This window comes from Mobula hypostoma, chromosome 12 (assembly GCF_963921235.1).
Source record: "Mobula hypostoma chromosome 12, sMobHyp1.1, whole genome shotgun sequence".
Lineage (NCBI taxonomy): Eukaryota > Metazoa > Chordata > Chondrichthyes > Myliobatiformes > Myliobatidae > Mobula > Mobula hypostoma.
Genome location: NC_086108.1, coordinates 68,194,017 through 68,211,478, shown reverse-complemented (window position 1 = coordinate 68,211,478; position 17,462 = coordinate 68,194,017). Strand labels below are relative to the sequence as shown.

Sequence of the window (17,462 nt, the reverse complement as noted above, 5' to 3'; positions counted from 1 at the left end):
GATAGGCAGGGATGCGAGGAGGTAAGAGTGGAGAATTGAAAAAGAGGGAATGGGGAGGGGGGAAATTACCAGAAGATGGAGAAATCAGTGTTCATGCAATGAGGTTGGAGGCTACCTTTACAGAATATGAGGTGTTGCTTCTCCTTCCTGAATATGGCCTCATTGTGACAGAAGAGACGGCCATGGACCAACATGCCAGAGTGAGAATGGGGAATGGAGTTAAAATGGTTGGCCACTGGGAAATCCTGCCTTTTGAGGATGTTGTGAAGGTGCTCAGAGCGATCCCCCAATCTATGTCAGGTTTCACCAATGTACAGGAGGCCTCAATGGGAGCATTGGATATAGTAGACGGCCCTGAACAAATTGGCAGGTGAAGTTTTGCTTCGCCTGGAAGGACTGTCTGGGGCCCTTAATGGAGGTGAGAGAGGAGGTGAATGGGCAGGTGTAGCACTTCTGCCACTTGCATGGATAAGTGTTGCTCTGGACTTCCAGGCATCTTTACAATCTCTTGTGCTTAAGCTGATTGCTCTTTTTAAGCAATATTAAAAATTGTTTCCTTCAGTATCAACTTAATCTTCATACTTCCTGAGACAAAGAACATAATTCTTCATGTTTCCTTCACGAATGGACCATAGTCTTGTCAGGTTTTTGTATTTGTAAATTATATATTATTTTTTAAACGCTTGGTCCAGGAAGTTGGAGTCATTTTTTTAAAATTATACTTCCCCTTTATTAAATGAATAAATAGTACCTTTAAGTACTTCATGCCTTATACCATAGTGGTTTGCTTTCTTTAGATTTAATCCCTTTGTTTCAGATTTAAATAAATCACGTACAGTGTTTGTATGGAATTCTCTCATGTTATACTCATTCTTTGCTAAAGGCCCCTTAACTAGAAAATTATTAATAATTCCTTCATCGTGCATGACTCTGGATCTAAAATAGCTCATTGCCTCTTTTGTTCTTCAGCATACTGATCTTGAAACTGCTTTGAAACATTGCATGAATTTCCCCTTCACTCTTTTATTGCCTGTCTATATGCAGATTAAAGACCCTCATGATTACTGTATTATTAAGTTGAAACTTAATTGTCATTCAACCATTCACATGAATACAGCCAAACGAAGCAGTGTTCCTCTGGGGCCAAGGTGCAAAACGTAGTGCGGACAATTGCACATAGTGCACAGCACACGTAACGCATATCATAAGTATACAGTTTTGGATACTCTTGTGGAGGATGACTTCCCAGGGGAATGCCACAGAGACCAGGTGACTGGAATTGAGCATGGGTCCATGGTGCAGAAGGGAAAGGGGGAGCAGGAGTGACAGGGACTCAATAGTCAAAGGAACAGACAGGAGATTCTGTGAACATGAACAGGACACCTGGATGGAATGTTGCCTCCCAGAGTCAGGGACGTCTTGAATAATGTCCACAGCATTTTGGAGGGGGAAGGAGAGCAGCCAGATGTCTTGGTAAATATTGGTACCAATGACATAGGAAGGAAAAGCAAAGAACTCCTGAAGAGAGAATTTAGAGAGCTAGGCAGAAATCTGAGAAGCAAGACACCAGGGTAGTAATTTCTGGATTACTACCTGTGCCACGTGCCAGTGAGGGTAGAAACAGGATGATTTGGCAGATAAGTGCATGGCTGAGAAGCTGGTGCAGGGGGTAGGACTTCAGGTACTTGAGTCATTGTGATCTCTTCTGGGGGAGGTACAGCTTGTACAAAAGGAATGGGTTGCACCTGAACCTGAGGGGGACCAATATTCTTGTGGGGGAGGTTTCTTAGGGTTGTTGGGGAGGGTTTAAACTAATTTGGCATTGTGATGGGAACTGGAGTGAAGACAGTCAGGATAGAATGGATGGTAAAAAAAAGCAAAGATAGCATGCAGTCGGAATATCAGGAAGGGCAGGCAGATGATAGGACAAAATTGCAGCCAGTAGGGTGAGCATCAGTGAATTAGTGATGCAGAACCAAAAAGGGTAGCAAATACAGTACTCAAAGTGATATACCTCAAAGAACGGAATATAAGAAATAAGGTGGACGATCTTGTACTTTTACAGATTGTTGGGAATGATGTTGTGGTCATCACTGAATCGTGGCTGAAGGATGGTTGTAGTTAGGAGCTGAATGTCCAAGGTTACACATTGTATCAAAAGGGTAGGAAGGTAGGCAGAGTGGGCAGGTTGTCAGTTGAGATAAGAAACTACAAGGACCCTGATGGCATTTATATACAGGCTTCCAAACAGTAGCTGGGATGTGGACTACAGAGTACAAAGGGAAATAGAAAAGGCGTGTCAATGGGGTAATGTTATGATAGTCATGGGAGATTTTAACATGCAGGTAGAGTGGGAAAATCAGGTTGGTAATGGATCTCAAGAGAGTGAGTTTGTTGAATGCCTATGAGATGGCTTTTTAGAGGAATTTGTCATTGAGCCTACTAGGAGATCAGCTATACTGGATTGGATGTTATGCAATGAACCGGAGGCAATTAGGGAGCTTAAGGTAAAGGAACTCTTAGGAAACCGTGATCACAATATGGTTGAGTTCAACTTGAAATTCGATAGAGAGAAAGTAAGGTCTGATGTAGCAGTATTTCAGTGGTGGAAAGGAATAGTATGTGAGAAAAGCTGAGCAAAGTAAATTGGAATGAAATGCTGGAGGGATGACAGCAGAGTAGCAATGGCATGAGTTTCTGGGAAAAATGAGGAAGGAGCAGGATAGATGTATTGCAAAAACAAAGAAATACTTAAATGGCAAAATATTACAAACCGCGGCTGACAAAGGAAGCCAAAGCTAGTGTAAAAACAAAAGAGAGGGCATACACAAAGCAAAAATGAGTGGGAGACAGAGGATTGGGAAGCTTTAAAAAACCCACAGAAAGCAACTAAAGGAATCATTAGAGGGAAAAGATGAAATATGAAAGCAGGCTAGCAAACAAAACCAAAGTGAATAGAAAAACTTTTTCAAATATATAAAAATTAAAAGAGAGAAGAGAGTGGATGTAGAGCCGCTAGAAAATGAGGCCGGAGAAATAATAACGGCCAAGGAGATGGCAGATAAACTAAATGAGCATTTTGCGTCATTCTTCACTGATTGTTCATGGATTTTATAGAAACCATAGAAACTACAGCACAGAAACAGGTCTTTTGGCCCTTCTTGGCTGTGCTGAACCATTTTCTGCCTAGTCCCACTGACCTGCACACAGACCATATCCCTCCATACACCTCCCATCCATGTATCTGTCCAATTTATTCTTAAATGTTAAAAAAGAACCTGCATTTACCACCTCATCTGGCAGCACATTCCATACTCCCACCACTCTCTGTGTGAAGAAGCCCCCCCTAATGTTCCCTTTAAACTTCTCCCCCCTCACCCTTAACCCATGTCCTCTGGTTTTTTTCTCCCCTTGCCTCAGTGGAAAAAGCCTGCTTGCATTCACTCTATCTATACCCATCATAATTTTATATACCTCTATCAAATCTCCCCTCATTCTTCTACGCTCCAGGGAATAAAGTCCTAACCTATTCAACCTTCCTCTGTAACTGAGTTTTTCAAGTCCTGGCAACATCCTTGTAAACCTTCTCTGCACTCTTTCAACCTTATTTATATCCTTCCTGTAATTTGGTGACCAAAACTGAACACAATACTCCAGATTCGGCCTCACCAATACCTTATACAACCTCATCATAACATTCCAGCTCTTATACTTAATACTTTGATTAATAAAGGCCAATGTACCAAAAGCTCTCTTTACGACCCTATCTACTTGTGACGCCACTTTTAGGGAATTTTGTATCTGTATTCCCAGATCCCTCTGTTCCACTGCACTCCTCAGTGCCTTACCATTAACCCTGTAGGTTCTACCTTGGTTTGTCCTTCCAACATGCAATACCTCACACTTGTCTGTATAAAACTCCATCTGCCATTTTCCAGCCCATTTTTCCAGCTGGTCCAAGTCCCTCTGCAGGCTCTGAAAACTTTCCTCACTGTCTACTACACCTCCAATCTTTGTATCACCAGCAAATTTGCCGATCCAATTTACCACATTATCATCCAGATCATTGATATAGATGACAAATAACAATGGACCCAGCACTGATCCCTGTGGCACACCACTAGTCACAGGCCTCCACTCAGAGAAGCAATTCTCTACCACCACTCTTTGGCTTCTTCCATTGAGCCAATGTCTAATCCAATTTACCACCTCTCCATGTATACCTAGCGACTGTATTTTCCTAACTAACCTCCCATGCGGGACCTTGTCAAAGGCCTTACTGAAATCCATGTAGACAATATCCACTGCCTTCCCTTCATCTACTTTCCTGGTAACCTCCTCGAAAAAATCCAATAGATTGGTCAAACATGACCTACCACGCACAAAGCCATGTTGACTCTCCCTATTAAGTCCCTGTCTATCCAAATGCTTGTAGATTCTGTCTCTTAGTACTCCCTCCAATAACTTACCTACTACCGACGTTAAACTCACCGGCCTATAATTTCCCGGATTATTTTTCAATCCTTTTTTAAACAACAGAACAACATGAGCCACTCTCCAATCCTTTGGCACCTCACCTGTAGACAGCGACATTTAAATATTTCTGCCAGGGCCCCCGCAATATCAACACTAGTCTCCTTCAAGGTCCGAGGGAACACTCTGTCAGGTCCCGGGGATTTATCCACTTTAATTTTCCTCAAGACAGCAAGCACCTCCTCCTTTTCAATCTGTACAGTTTCCATGATCTCACTGCTTGATTCCCTCAATTCCATAGACTTCATGCCAGTTTCCTTAGTAAATAGAGACTCAAAAAGCCTATTTAAGATCTCCCCCATTTCCTTTGGTTCTGCACATAGCCGACCACTCTGATCTTCAAGAGGACCAATTTTATCCCTTACAATCCTTTTGCTCTTAATATACCTGTAAAAGCTCTTTGGATTATCCTTCACTTTGACTGCCAAGATGAACACATGAACACATAATAAATGATGCATTCACACGAGAAATTCTGCAGGTGTTGGAAATCCAAAGCAACACACACAAAATTCTGGTGGATCTCAGCAGGTCAGGAAATGAATAAATAGTCAATGTTTCAGGCCAAGATCCTTCTTCAGGACTGGAAAGGGAGGAGGAAGACAACAGATTAAACAGGTGGAGGGAGGGGAAGTCGAACAGCCAGAAGGCGGATAGGTGAAGCTAGGTGGCTAGGAAAGGAAAAAGGCTAGAGAGGAAGGAATCTGACAGGAGAGAATAGTGGACCATAGGAGAAAGGGAAGGAGGAAGGTTCCCAGGGGAAGGTGATAGGCAGGTGAAAAGAAGTAAGCTCACCCTCATGAAAGGAGCTCTCAAGTTGGCCTCAGAAGCTGAAATCACAGGATTATCAGGGGTTGTGGTAGTTCATGAAGGTGCCTCCATGTTTTGAAGGTCAAAGCCAGCATAAAAGGCATTGAGCTCATCTGGGAGCGAAACCTTGTTTAGCTCCACAAGAACCTTAGCAGCCTCCTTTACTGAGTTGCTGTTTGTATACTAAAAGCTTAGAAGCCGCCCCAGAAAAACTGCACTTCAAATCAGGCCAATATATTTCTGCCATCAGAGTGTTCTATTGCAAGGGATGTTAAAGACAGCACATAAACAAAAGAGAGGGCATGTACTTCTAATAAAGCAAAAATTAGCAGGAAGCTAGAGAACTGGGAGTATTTAAAAGCCGACAGAAGGCGAATAAAAAACAATAAGGAGAGAAAAGATGAAATATGAAGGTAAGCTAGCCAGAAATATAAAAGAGGTTACCAAGAGTTTTTTTCCCGGATATATAAAGAAGCAAGAGTAGATAAAGAACCATTGGAAAATGATGCTGGATAGGTGGTAATGGGGAAAAGAAATGACAGGGCAAACTAAACAGTTATTTTCTATCAGTTTTCACTGTGGAAGACACACTGTGAAATTCAAGAGTGTCAGGAGACAGAAGTGAATGTAGTTGTGATTACTAAGGAGATGGTGCTTGGGAAACTGAAAGGTCTGAAGGTAGATAAGTCACCTGGATCAGATGGACTACATCTAGGGTTCTGAAAGAGGTAGCTGAAGAGATTGTGAAGGCCTTAGTCATGATTTTTCAAGAATCACTAGCTTCTAGAATGGTTCAGGAGGACTGAAAAATTGGAAATGTCACTCCACTCTTTAAGAAAGGATGGAGGCAAAAGAGAGGAAATTATAGGCGAGGTAGCTTGACTTCAGTGATTGGGAAGACGTTTGAGTCCATTGAGAAGGATAAGGTTTCAATGTACCTGGAGGCATATGATAAAATAGAGCGAAATCAGTATGGTTTCCTTCAGAGGAAATCTTGCCTAACAAATCATTTGGAATTCTTTGAGGAAATAACAGGCAGAATAGACAAAGGAGAGTCAGTGGATGTTGTTTACTTGAATTTACAGAAAGCCTTTGATAAGGTGCCCACACATGAGGCTGCTAAGCAAGAGAAGGACACATGCTATTACAGGAAAGATGCTGAAATGGATAGAAGATTGGTTGACTGACAAGTGGCAAAGAGTGGCAATAAAGGGATCATTTGCAGATAGTGGTGTTCAACAGAGGTCAGAATCTCAATGATCTTGATGAAGGAATTGATGGGTTTGTATCCAAGTTTGTAGAGGATAAAGATAGATGTGAGGTGGGGGAAACAGGAAGTCTGCAGAAGAATTTAGACAGATTAGGAGAATGGGCAAAGAAGCATATGGAATACAGTGTAGGGAAGTGTATGGTCGTTCTTTTTGGCAGAATGAATGAAAGCATAGAATTTTTTCTAAATGGGGATCAAATTCAAAAATCAGGGGTACAATAGGACTTGGAGTTCTCATGCAGGACTCCCTAAAAATTAACTACTTGCAGGTTGAGTTGGTAGTAAGGAAAGCAAACACGATGTTAACATTCATTTCAAGAAGATTAGAATATAAAAGCAAGGATGTAATGCCAATGCTGTAAAAGGCATTGGTCAGACTGCACTTGGAATATGATGAGCAGTTTTGGGCCCCTTATCTGAGAAAGGATCTGCTGGCCTAGGAGAGGGTTTATGAGAGTGATCCAAGGAATGAAAGGGTTAAAGTAGGAGAAGTGTTTGGTGGCTCTGGGCCTATACTTGCTGGACTGTGGAAGAACGAGGGGGAATCTCACTAAAACCTATTGAATATTGAAAGGCTTAGACAGTCTGGACGTGGACAGGATGTTTCCTGCAATGGGTGAGTCTAGGACCAGAGGGCATATCTCAGAATAGAAGGATATTTAGTTAGAATGGAGATGAAAAGAATTTCTTTAGCCAGAGGGTGGTGGATCTGTGAAACTCATTGGCATAGATGGCTATGGAGGCTGAGTGATTTGTTATATTTAAAGTAGAGGTTGATAGGTTCTTGTAGGGTGTCAAAGTTTATGGGGAGAAGGCAGGAGAATGTGGTTGAGAGGGATAATAAATCAACCATGATGGAATGGTGCTGCAGACTTGATGGGCCAGATGGCCTGATTCTGCTCCTCTGTCTTATGATCTTATGGCCTTATAGCCATAGTGCTGAGTTCCAGCCTGATATTCCACTGGAGTTTACATTAGTGTATTACAGCTTTCCAGACATGGCAGCATTTGATGAAGTTCACCTGTACCATTGCATTAATCTTACAATTGAAGATCACAATCCTTTGTGAACTTCTAAATACAACCCTGGACCAAAATGCTCATCTGTTTTAATGCTCCATTTTAGGATCAGATGGGAAGCCAATTCACAATTGAAGGAACCACTCCTCAAGACACACATTTAAGGGGGACTGCTGCTGCAAAACAACACATTTTACGACATCTGTCAGTAATAATTAACCTGATTCTGACTGTGAAACTGCCACCCCTCATGCTTTGGAAGCTTTTATCTGAATATCCAATTGCCTTGAAAAATTATGCGATTAAAAATAACCATAATTAGTTAATAGCTTTCCAAATTGGCGTCTATTTTCTATTTTAGAACTTTCTATTGTATAGAAGTATTGAGTACAGGAACTGGGATGTTATGTGGAAGTTTGTGTAAGATGTTTGCGGTTTTTGCATAAGGTTTAATTTGGAGTATTCTGTCCAGTTCTGGGTCACCTACGTACAGAGAAGTTATCAATAAGATTGAAAGAGACTTTACAAGTTGGGACCTGAGGACCTAACTTCTAGGGAAATATTGAACAGGCTATGACTTTCTTCTAGGGAAATGTTGAACAGGCTAGGACTTTATTTCCTAGAGCACAGGTGAATGAGTAGAGATTTGATAGAGCTGTACATTAGGTGTGGTGTAGATTGGGTAAGTGCAAGCAGGCTTTTTCCACTGGCATAGGGTGAAACTAGAACTATAAGTCATGGGTTAAGGATGACTATTAAAATATTTAAGGGGAACATGAGGGGGAACTTCTTCACTCAGAGAGTGGTGAGAGTGTGGGACAAGCTGTCAGAGTAAGTGGTGGATGTGGGTTCCATTTCGAAACTTAAGAGAAGTTTGGCTAAGTATATTGATGGGAGGGGTATGGAGGGCTATGTTGCAGGTGCATTGGTTCTGGGCAGATTAATAATCAGCATGGACTTGATGGGCCAAAAGGCCTATTCAGTCTTTCCTTTCTAATTATGGTATCTCTGATGTTTGGCGTTTTCTTCATCCAAGTGAGAGAGATTTTTTTTCATATCCATCATACTTTTACTAGAATCGATTATTTTTTAATCGATAATCTGCTGATTCCATCTGTCTGCACTTGTGATTATCAGAGTATATTGATTTCAGATCATGCCCCAGTTACCCTGTCCATATTTTTTCCTTGTCTCCCTCAAATGTATAAACACTGGCATTTTAATCTGACCCTGTTGTCAGATAATGATTTTATAAAATTTACGAAGGACCAAATAACTTTTTTTAGATATTAACATGTCATCTGAAACCTTAACTCAGGTTGTCTGGGATGCCATGAAAGCGTATCTAAGGGGTCAAATAATTTCATATACTGTGAATTTAAAAAGAAAGACCTATACAGTGCAATTAGATCTGGTCAGTCAAATAAAAGCAACCGACCAACTATATGCTCAGACCAAAAATCCGGAACTGTACAAGAAGCGAGTGGAACTTCAAACTAAGTTTGACCTTATTTGCACTCATCCAATTGAATGCCAACTTCTCGAAAGTAAGAGCGGGTTTTATATTCATGGTGATAAATCTGGTAAATTTTTAGTCAATCAACTAAGACGCTCTAAAGCTAAACAACAAATTACTAAAATTCGAATGGGAAATGGGAACATTACTTTGAATCATTCTGAAATTAATGATACATCCAAGAATTATTATTCTCGACTATATTCCTCTGAATCTTTAAATGATAGCATTTCTGGTGAGTATTTCTTAAATAGTTTAAATATTCCTTCGCTTTCTCCTGATCTCAAAGCAAAACTCAATGAGCCATTATCATTGGAGGAAATATATTTAGCCACTTCTGCACTGCAGTCTGTTAAATCTCCTGGACCTGATGGGTTCTCTGCAGAAGTCTATAAATCATTTTCCTCACTGCTTTTGCCTCAATTAACCTTAGTTTTATCCGATTCATTTAAACATGGTCAATTGCCAGCATGGTCATTTAATGAGGCAAGTATCATTCTTTTAGCGAAAAAAGGCCAAGACCCAACAGAGTGTTCCTCGTATAGGACAATTTCTTTGTTAAAAGTTGATGTTAAAGTTTTGGCTAAAATTTTGTCTCGTAGATTAGAGAACATTGTACCCTCAATTATTTCTGAAGATCAAACTGGTTTTATTAAAAATCATCTCCCCTTTTTTTAATATACAGCATCTATTTAATATCTTGTATTCACCTTCAATTGGGACTCCTGAATGTGTCATCTCTCTTGACGCGGAAAAAGCGTTTGATCGTGTGGAGTGGAATTATCTTTTTGCAGTTTTAGAAAAATTTGACTTTGGACAAAGTTTTATTACATGGATTAAATTGCTATGTTCATGTCCCACTGCCTCTGTTTTGACCAACTGTCAGCAATCCCGACCTTTTAACCTTAAATTTGGCACCTGGCAAGGGGGCCCTTTAAGCCCCTTACTTTTCGATCTGGCCATACAGCCATTGGCGATTGCATTTCATAGCTGCGCTGATCTGATGGGGATTTGGAAGGGGGGGGGTGTTGAGCATAAAGTTTCTCTTTATGTCGATAATCTTTTACTTTTTATATCAAATCCGACTATCTCCTTACTCCCAATGTTGGCACTGCTTAATAAATTTAGCCAGCTTGCCGGATACAAACTTAATTTACACAAGAGCGAACTCTTCCCAATAACAGAGAAGCACAAATATTAGAATTTCATAACCTCCCTTTTAAAGTAGTACTTAATCAATTCACTTACCTCGGTATTACTGAAACAAGGAACTTAAAGCATCTTTTTCGAGAAAATTTTACTAATCTTTTAAATCATACAAAACAGGGTTTGGCACACTGGTTACCTCTGTCCATGTCTCTGGGAGGTCGAATTAATGTTGTTAAAATGTATATCCTTCCTAAATTTTTATGCTTATTCCAATCTTTACCAATTTTTATTTCTAAAGCTTTTTTTGATTTGTTAGATTCTATTATTTCGTCCCATCTATGGAAGGGCAAACGTCCCAGACTTAATAAAGTTCACCTTCAAAAACCTAAAAGGGAAGGTGGTATGGCCTTGCCAAATTTTTGTTTTTATTACTGGGCAACCAATATTTGTTGCCCAGTAATTTGTTGCCTTACTTTTTGGTCTTTCTTTCATGATCAGTCTGACTGCCCAAACTGGGTGGCATTGGAGTTGAACTCCCTTAAGGATGTCTCCATTTCCGCACTTCCTTGTCATTTGCCTAAACTAATTGTTAATCCTCTCATTAGACATACTCTGAGAATATGGGCTCAGTTCAGAAAACATTAGGGTCTTTATGGTTTCTCCATCTCTAGTCCTATCTTTCATAATCATCTTTTCCGACCTTCTATGCAAGACTTAACATTTCATGCTTGGTACAGAAAGGGCATCAGGCGTTTTGAAGATCTTTTCATAGACAATTGTTTTGCAACTTTTGAACAACTGCCTGCAAAGTTTAACCTACCTAATACTCATTTCTTTAGATATCTTCAAATTAGACATTTTATTAACCCTTTAATACCAAATTTTCCTGAGATGCCTGGAAAAAATATTGTGGACTTGTTTCTTTGTATAAACCCATTGGGTAAAAGTTTAATATCTACCATTTGTGATAAGTTAGCAACCTTGAGGCATGCCCCCTTTGATAAAATTAGAACTGCCTGGGAGCATGATTTAAATATTTCTCTGTCTGACAAGGATTGGGATTCAGTTCTTAAGTCAGTTAACTCAAAGTCTTTATATGCTCGCCACTGCCTTTTGCAGTTCAAGGTTGTACCTAGGGCTCATATGTCTAAAGCCAAATTATCACAGTTCTATTCTGATATTAGTCCCTTTTGTGACAAGTGTATAGTGGGCAAGGTTTCTCTTATCCACATGTATTTCGGAGAGATGTCTTTTTAACTTTATCCCATATCCTTAATTGCCACTTAGAACCTAACCCTTTGATTGCTCTTTTTGGCATTTTGGGTGAAGTTGACACGCGTTTGAGTCTGACTAAATGGCAAATGTTGTCTTTTGCCTCTCTATTGGCTAGACGTTTAGTTCTTCTTAGCCCCACCCACTCATGCTCAATGGCTTAGAGACATAATGTCCTGCTTAGATCTTGAAAAGATTCTTTATTCACTTCTTAATTTGGATATAAAGTTCCGCAAGGTGTGGGGACCTTTTCTTGATTATTTTCATAACTCCCCTTTAGGTTAAAGCTTTATCTTCCTTTTTCTTTCAGTGATTTAGTCCCTTACATCCAGCTTTCTTTTCTGGTTAACTTTTATGGTTTTTTTTATGATGTGAAATATATTATAGTTTAGGTAGTAGGCAATAAACTTTTTTTATATTCACAGCTCTGTGGTGACAAAATCTCTGATTAACTTTTTTTTAATATCGTAATGGTTGGCTTGGAGTGCGTAGTGGGAGGGTGGGGTGGAAACTAACTTTATATGATTTTATTTTGGGTGCTTTTTCTTTACTGTTATGAATTGTACATCAGACACGTTGGTTTTGCACTGTATAAATTTCCTTTTTGTTGGTGGTTTTTTTTGTTCCAATGTAGAAACATTAAAAAAATTAATAAAAAAAGGCCTGTTTCTTTGCTATAGTGCTCTATGACAATGATTCTAAGTATAGCAGCTGAGGCTTCATCTTTATAGGGTCCATACACCAGCACCAAAAGACAGGCCATTCATCTAATTACTACATTTACTACAGTTTTTATCAACCTTATAAGGACATTTTCAAATGTTACTATATGTGCTTTATCTTGAAAGACTTCACTTCATTTATTCATGAAGATTTGGAAAAAAAACTTAAGTGGTCTTGCAGCCAAGTTCACTGCTCTGACCATGGTAGAGAACATAACCATAGCTAGCTTCTGTTCAACAGGATAACTTAAAGGTACCACAGAGTAGACGTTTCAGATAATTTATCTCATGCATTTCTTGTCCAATATGGTAAAAACAATTCATTTTCCATGCGTCGTTAAAAAGACAGTGGCTGGATTTTGTTAATAACTGTCAGTGGTTATGTTTGTAACTTGGAAGCAAATTCAACATTTCTATACACATTCTCTTTCGGTCATCAGTAGGGATTCTTACAATTGCCAACATTGAAATCCAATTACCACTGTTTTCCCTTATCTGTTTTTGTTTGTAATTTAATGTTTGGAACTGTATACTTTCTAAATGATAGCAGTGGTCTAGAGAGATATATAGGTCTGTTACATTGATCGTTAAGATAATTAAAGGAAAGTAATTAGAAAGGTAGTGCATGTAGCCTTTTATCTTGAGAACTGGAATACAAAGGTGTATAAGTTACGTCGCAGTTATGTGAAGCCATGGTGATTAATGCTTGAAAGTTTAGAGTGACCAGGTTGGGCCAGACATAATTGCTTGAATTGGATGAGCATGCGTTCTATCTGGGAGGACAAATGTTGATGTCCAAGTTTATGCCATTAAAGCCAACAATAATATATGCAGTATTTTAGCATAATGAATGTACCTTGACTCGTAGTATTGAAGCCAAGACTGCTAGATCTTCAAATATCAGTTAAAAAACTATCATGGCTGTTTAAAATGTCTGGCAATAACAGCAAATAACCATGAAATGGAGTTTGAATTCATTGGATCATCATTAGAAAAGTATATCAAACAGAAGCTTTAATTTAATTCTGTTGAAAATATCCCCGTTCCTATCTGTAACAGTGAGCTTTCACATGATGACCTACATGCTTGAAGCTGGAACAACATTATAGATATGGGAGATATTTCATTTTTATGGAACGTGTTCGGTCTGTATTCTGACATTTTTATTATCCAGCAATGTACTTCATTAATATTCTTGTTCAACTGCCTGTAGGTAGGAATACTTATCTCATACATAAACAGGAGGTAAAATAGGCAATGCTTCCTAGTTATAATGTCCAAAGTAGGTGGGTTTAATTTTAATTTTTGTAATAATATCAAATTAATAATAGCAATTGCATTCTTTAGATTAAAAATGCTAACAATGGAATATAAATGACAAAAAAGGTTAGTCTAGAAATCAACTATATGGATACCTAGACAACTGGGATTTTTAAGAACTGTATTACTTTGCTTGTTAGGATCCAAATCTTATTTTATTGTGATATATAAATTGCACTTGTCAGGCACATAGAAAATATATTTGGCTAATAAATACATTTGTGCTGTTGTAGAAATTAGAAACTGTTAGTTACAATAGCACAATTGAAATTACCATAATAAAAAGTAGATTCGCAATACACTTTGCTGAAGAGAACAATGAGATACCAAAATAAACTTTATTCTCCATCCTCAGTCTCAGTCAAGGAATCCAAGAACCAGTGGAAATTTATCCTCCAGATTTAAGCAACATTTGCTCCTTCATACCCAGTTCTCCAGAAACAGGTATCACACCCTGAAAGCCTAATTGCCAGTTGTGGCTCTAGGTCTCCTGGGTGGTTGCAAAGGGAAGAAATAAGCTTCTCTGACTCAAAGGAAACTTAACACGTTTTTTAATAAAATGGTGGGCTTAGACCATGGAGTGATACAGCACAGGAAGAGGTCCTTTGGCTCACGATATCTGTGCCGACCATGATACCAAATGAAACAAATCCCATTTACCTGCACACGATCCATATTCCTCCACTCCCTTCATCCCTTCTTAAACACCGATATCATGACTGCTTCTAGCACCAGCCTGGCAGGCCCATCCAATCACTTTTCAAACTCCTTGTTAAAAAAAAACTTGCATCATATCTTACTTAAACTTACCCTCTCTCGTCTGAGAACTATACCCTCTAGTATTTGACATTTCTGCCCTTGGAAACAGACTCTGATTATCTAACCCATCACTTTTGCCATGCGTTTCCAATTTCCTGATACCTGTTCAGTATCATGTGACCCAACACAAACTCTATACATTCACCCTGATACTATCCTTCAATCCCTCACCTTTACTTGTCTCACACAAAATGCTGGAGGAACTCAGCATGTCAGGCAGCATCTATGGAAAGGAATAAAGAGTTGATGTTCCAGGACCCTTCATCAGAGTCCTGCGTGTTACTCTGGAATTTCAGCATCTGCAGAATCAGTTGTGTTTTATGCCTTACTTGTCTCATTTTAAATAAAACGATTCACAGCCTAATCTTCTCACATGATCTCCAGCAGAGCTAATTTTATATAATCTTCATCACAAAGACCACCATTGGCCAAATCTGTAATATTATCCATCCCTATCCCGCCTCAGCTCATTGCTACTGAAAACTTCATTAATTTCCTTATTAACTGCAGAGTGTATTTTTTGTATTTAGATTGGCAGTCTGTTCAACCTCTACTTTACACTTTAGTTCATATAAAGATCTGCTGCCCAGTGGTTTGTGGTGTTGGCTTACCTACTTCTTCATAACTCACATTTAAAATTCTCAATCTTTTCTTCAATTACCTTCATGGACTTGACCCTCTTTATTTCCATATGACAAAATGCTAACCCTACAGTACACTTCTCCTCGCAAACACGAGGAATTCTGAAGATGCTGGAAATTCAAGCAACGCACATCAAAGTTGCTGGTGAACGCAGCAGGCCAGGCAGCATCGATAGGAAGAGGTACAGTCGACGGTTCAGGCCGAGACCCTTCATCAGGTCTAACTCCTCCTTTTAACTACACTTCTCCTTTTCATTCTGTCTCGTTTTGATCCCACTCTTTTTTCCTAATGTTGACGATCGTGCCACCAGCCACCCCAAGGAGCTGATAGTAGACTTCAGGAAATCAAAGTGCGTCGAGCACTCTGCTCTGCACATATACGGGAAAGAGGTGGAGAGAGAAGAGAGTTTCAAGTTCCTCGGCGTCCACATCTCGGCTGACCTCACCTGGACTGTCCATATCTCTTATCAGGTGGGGAAGGCTCAACAGAGGTGCTACTTCCTAAGGAAGCTAAAGCACGCTCTCCTCCCTTATCACCTGCTGATCAACTTCTATCGGACAACTATAGAGAGCCTCCTGACGTATTGCTGTGCAGTGTGGTTTGCCAGCTGCACAGAACAGTAAGGACTTGCAGAGGGTGGTGAGGGTAGCAGAGTGGGTTATTGGCACAACATTACCCTCCCTCAGAGACATTTATACTGGCAGACTTCAAAAGAAGGCTACTTGTATTTCAAAGGATCCCACTCATCCTGGACATCACCTGTTTTCCCCTCTACCTTCTGGGAAGAGATACAGAGCATTAAGGACGAAAACAAAGAGACTCCTTAACAGCTTCTACCCACAAGCAGTGAAATGTATAACACCCCCTTCCCTTCTCCTGCCTCCCTCCTAAGACGGCGGCAGCTAAATGCATCACACTTCCAGGAATGGCAGGTGTGCAATAGTCCTACCCCCCCATCCATATATTATTAATTTTGGACGGCACTCCTGAGGTTTTAGAGTTTATTTTATGTATATATTCTTGTCGTGCTGCAAAACGTTGAGCTGCTAAACTGTGTTTCATTGCTCCACAATAAAGATATCCTTTTTCTTCTTCTTTAGAATTCTGTTCTTAAACTCTTCCCGAGTTTTCAAATTTCTTTTTTGCTTTGACCTTTAAAATACAAATTTTTTTTCTAGTTTTGTATGTCCTGCTTTACTCAATATCCTTCTTTTCATTACATCTCTGTAATGTCATGTGATATTTTTACTGTATTAAAATGCTGTATTCATTATTGTGCCATCATTGAAAGTTGCTGCTGTACTGATCATTAGAATATACAGTATCATGCAATTTAACTGCTGTTGTGTTCAGGATAATGAGTTATAAAAGTTTGCTTACTCCAACTCTTATATTTTCATCTGTCTGCAACAGTACCTCTTAAATACAAAGTACAAAACAGAAGCAGATGACCTTAAAACTGTATTGTAGGCTTTTGTTCAATTGTAAATTAAAGGAACAACTGAGTGATAAATTTATCTAATTCTTTTGTTCTATTATCATTTCCAGGCAAAGACTTCCTTCAAAAAATGTCTATTACTACCTCTGCCTGGATCAGCGGAAAAACTATGTTATGTTATTTGCCGTTTTGCTGGGATAACGGGGTGTACCGATTTGCTTACTGCTTCCTTTCTACCTACCCTCAGTTGCAACGTTATCTAGATAACCTAGGAAGGAGAAAAATGGATTACTTCAAAAGTGATTTGCTTGGTCTAAGTGGGGTAAGCATATTAAAAATGTGCAAACTATTTTATACAAGAGTATCGGAACACAAAAAAAATGGTAGATTTTAAAACACTTTGAGATTGTTGGCTCCCTTTAAGTTAAACCTTAAATATTTCTTGCATTACAACAGTAGAACAGATTTAATATGATACCATTGCTGCGGTAGATGTAACATCGGTGTAACACTCCGGTTCCGTCGGCTGCGTAAGTCTAGGGAAGACACCTTCCGGCCCCGCCAAACGTGGAGATTGAAGGGCAAGCCCCCCAATCACACTGTTTGTGTGGAAACTGTGTGATTTGTTACCCTGTTACAGGTAGGTACCACAAAATAACGGACAGTACACCACATACAATTAAAAGATTTAGCTTTATAATTCTTAATTTGACTAAAAGGGTTAGTAAAGAATAAGCAAAAAAAAAAGAAAAGGGCTCATTTTAAATGAAACACTCTAATGTGCATAAGTTGAAGTGCACGGTTTCCCCTTTGCCGATCCTCCTTCGATCTCCCCGGGCTTCATCGAATCATGGCCCCACTCTGGATCGACTCCTTTGACTTCTTCTCTCCGGCATCTTCTCTCTTCTCCCCTCTCAAAAGCCCAAGCCCAACCTTAGTGACCGTCACCAG

At 39.5% G+C, this 17,462-nt stretch overlaps 1 long non-coding RNA gene across 1 annotated transcript in view; it reads right to left on the bottom strand.

Moving 5' to 3' along the window:
* LOC134355193 (uncharacterized) overlaps positions 1–17,068 on the bottom strand; it is a 55,147-nt gene extending 38,079 nt beyond the window's left edge. The window contains exon 1 of the long non-coding RNA XR_010019975.1: positions 16,990–17,068. This is a non-coding gene — a long non-coding RNA (uncharacterized LOC134355193). The remainder of the gene's footprint in view (positions 1–16,989) is intronic.
* Between the last annotated feature and the right edge of the window lie 394 nt (positions 17,069–17,462).